Raw genomic sequence first — 3,458 nt, forward strand, 5'->3', positions numbered from 1 at the left:
TTTTTTTTTTTTTTTTTTTGAGACAGGGTCTGGCTAAGTCACTAAATTGCCCAGACTGGGATCTAATTTACAGTCCTCCTGCCTCAGCCTCCCAGAGTGCTGAGATTACAAGCATGTGATACCACACCTGGCTCACAGGGTGTTAGTTTTTTTATTTTGGGGGAGTTTTTGAGACAATGTCGTTGAGGCTGGCCTTGGACTCCTGTCAATCCTCCTGCCTCAGCCTCCAGGGTACTGGATTTTGGATGTGCACCACCATACCTTGCCCAGAGGGTACATTTAATTATTTTATTTATTTAGGTTTTTCGAGACTGTCTTGGGGGAGGAAGAAGGGAATAGAAATGTGTCATGTACATGTACCAACCCCTACAGTGAATGTAATCATTATGTACTGCAAACATGCACTAATTAAAAAAAAATAAAATATTTAAAAGAGGAAAAGGGATAAGAGTCTTGCTGTGCAGTTCAGGCTGATCCTGAACTCACCATGTAGCCCAGGCTGGCCTCGAACTCTCGGTGATCCTCCAAGCCTCAGACTCCCAAGGGCTTGGATGACAGTGTACACTATCATTCCTGGTCTCAGAGTTTTTGTTTTGGCTTCTTGAGACAGGGTCTCACTATGTAGTTCAGACTGACCTTGAACTCACTATGTAGCCTATGCTGATCTCAAACTTGCATCCATCCTCCCGCCCCAGCCTCCCTAGTGCTGGGATTGCAGGCATGAGCCATCACATGACCAGCTCAGAGAGTGCTTTTAACATCACATTTTGAGCCTAGTCTCTCCCCTGCTCACATCCTCCAAAGGTGTTCCTTTGGGCTGTGAATAAAAACCAAACTTCGCCATGTCAGTGGGCCCCCCTGTCCATTTGATTCCTGTCCCACGGAGTCCTCCAAATACGCCAACTCATGCCTCTGCCCACAGAGCTTCCTGTGCCTGGGTTCCCCTTCTTATTGAGGCCTCGCCTGAGAGGACGCTTCCAAGAGGCCCTCATCTACCACATCTGGATCAGGACCTGCAACCCAGTCCATTTCGCTGGGTTCCCTTCTCCACACTGGTCTGAAATGGTCTTGTTTGGTGCCGAGCTCCCTGTGTGCCTGGTTTGGCCCTCAAGGAAGTAGGACAGACCATACTCAGGAACTGGGGTACTGGAGCTCTCCACTGACCACCTGCTCAGATCCTCTTGTCCCTCCAGGTCTGAGCCTTTGTTTTTGTTTGTTTGTTCTGTTTTGTTTTTTGTCTTTTTTGAGACAGGGTCTTGTTATGCAGTTCAGGCTGGCCTGGAGCTCACTTATGTAGCCTAGGCTGGTCTCAAACTTGCAACGATCCTCCTGCCTCAGCCTCCTGAGTGCTGGGACTACAGGTGTGCACCACCACGCCCAGCCTAAAGTCTGAGCCTTTAGCAGGCACATAAAGCCCTCACAGCATTCTAGAAAGACCAGGACTCTTTGCTCTTTTTCTCTTTTCTTTTTTTTCTTTTCTTTTCTCTTTTTTTTTTTTTTTTTTTTTTTTTTTTTTTTTTTTTTTTTTTTCTGAGACAGGGTCTTGCTAAGTATTTCAGGCTGACCTGGAACTCATTATGTAGCCCAGGCTGGCTTCAAACTCGAGGCAATCTTCCTGCCTCAGCCTCCAGAGCATTAGGATTACAAGCATGCAAGATTCCTGGCAAAGCCGGGCATGGTGGCACACGCCTGTAATCCCAGCACTTGGGAAGCTGAGGCAGGAGGATCACTGCGAGTTCAAAACTAGCCTGGGCTACAAAGTGAGCTCAAGGCCAGCCTGAACTGCATAGAGGGACCCTGTCCTGTCTCACCAAAAAAAAAAAAAAAAAAAAACCTGGCAAGATTCCTTTGCATGCATGAAAAGCTACACCCAAAGTTTGTGTGACCTGACTGATCATCCGCCTGTCAGCTGGGTTTTAGCTGCATCATAACGCCCCACCTCCCCATCTGTGAACCCAGCCAATCCCACACTACCAATGCACAGCAGGGCCAGGATTCTAAGTAGGGCACGTTTCACCCCAAATCTAGCAACTTGCTCTTTACAGTCTCTCTCCTTCCCAGGCACCACGTGGGAAGTGAGGGAAGGTAAATTTCCTGGGTTCCTAGCCTTAAGGCTGCAGAGATAAACGGAGCCAAACCGGCCCGGGAGTCCCACCCTACTTCCTGTTGGAGTGGCCTGAGGTTACTTACGGTCACAGCAGAGGAAGGGATATCCTTGTCTGGCTCCTTCCTCTAAAATCCCCTCCTGGGCACAGGTAGCCACGGGCTCTCTCTGCCCTCTCGGAGCAGCCAGCTAGCCAGATGAGAGACAAGAACACTCCTCTGCGGTGGCAGCAAGGTTAAAACCTGCGTGGAGGGATTTAATTTGTTCACCACTGGGCCATAATTCATGTGTGGCGCACGGTGGTACATGCATGACTTGTCTCATGAGTTGCCTTGGGACAGTCCCACGGGGAGGTACGCGCTGCCCCATGGGACAGTCATGCATGTACCACCAGTGGTTCAAGCCGGAAGCAATCAGAAACGGGGGTCCTCAGTTACAGGTGCAGACATGACTCATGCTCACATCCAGTGTTACCTGGAGTCCCACTGCCTCTCACAGCCTCCCTCTCATTTCCCCCCAGGGGCTACCTGTGTGCACGTCTGCTTCTCCACCTGCCCTTAAGCTTGGAAGGGTCAGACACAGCAAGCCTACCAGGCTTCGCACTGGGTCCCCACCTGGCTCAAAGCATTTGGGGACTGATGAATGAAATGCTGAGGGCCTGGGGGACAGATGTAGGGCTCCTGAAGTGTTCTCTGTCTTCTGAGCGGTTAATCTAGCCAGGGAGACCAGCCATAACTATCCAAGAAATGAAAGGGCAGCGAGAGGCTTAGATAACAGCCTGGAACAAGACAAGCTGGGTCACAAGGCTACGAGATACACTGCTCCAAATCTCCTCGAGGCGGCCGAGTTTTCGCACATTTCTGCCCTGACTCAGACCTGAGTGGGTCCCGGGCCATCCACCTCTCTGGGTGGTAGACTTCCGAGAAATGGGACTCAGTATCTTCCAAGCTTGCTCTAGAGCTCAGCGCTCAAGGCCGGCGGGACACTGGAAGACCGTTCTAGCCATAGTTTGCAGACAGTTTCTCCCCGTCATTGTTTCTTTTCTTCGGCCCGCGCTCTCCTCCCAGCGCTGCTAAGCCAGGGTCCCCGCCCCGCAACCTCCCACCGCCTCGCCTTAGCCGGGCCCCTCTCCTAGTCCCTGGGGTCCCGCCCCGCCGTTCCCGGGGAGGGGGGGGGCCTAGTCTCAGAGTGCACCAATCCGAGCGCTACGAGCCGGCTCTGCTCCCCCACGAGCCCCACCCCACGCCGCCACCCACCAATAGCGCTCTGCACTCGCCCCCAAAGGCCGTCCAATCGCGGGCGGAATGAGCGGCCGGCGCCCCGCCCCTGCCGCGCTCGGCCGCGGCTCCGCGGG

The 3,458-nt window shown here is 52.5% G+C and overlaps 1 long non-coding RNA gene across 2 annotated transcripts in view; it reads right to left on the reverse strand.

The window, feature by feature from the left end:
- The window catches only part of LOC102019806, a 13,313-nt gene extending 9,864 nt beyond the window's left edge, over nucleotides 1-3,449 (reverse strand). Inside the window, exons 1-2 of one of the 2 annotated variants that reach the window (XR_260595.2) lie at nucleotides 3,361-3,449; nucleotides 2,191-2,346 (exon numbers count right to left, since the gene is read on the reverse strand). This is a non-coding gene — a long non-coding RNA (uncharacterized LOC102019806). Of the gene's footprint in view, nucleotides 1-2,190; nucleotides 2,347-2,980; nucleotides 3,212-3,360 lie in introns of those variants that run through there. The other variant, XR_001233563.1, reaches the window with a different exon arrangement.
- Nucleotides 3,450-3,458: the final 9 nt, after the last annotated feature.

This window comes from Chinchilla lanigera, unplaced genomic scaffold (assembly GCF_000276665.1).
Source record: "Chinchilla lanigera isolate Chin_1 unplaced genomic scaffold, ChiLan1.0 scaffold00018, whole genome shotgun sequence".
NCBI lineage: Eukaryota > Metazoa > Chordata > Mammalia > Rodentia > Chinchillidae > Chinchilla > Chinchilla lanigera.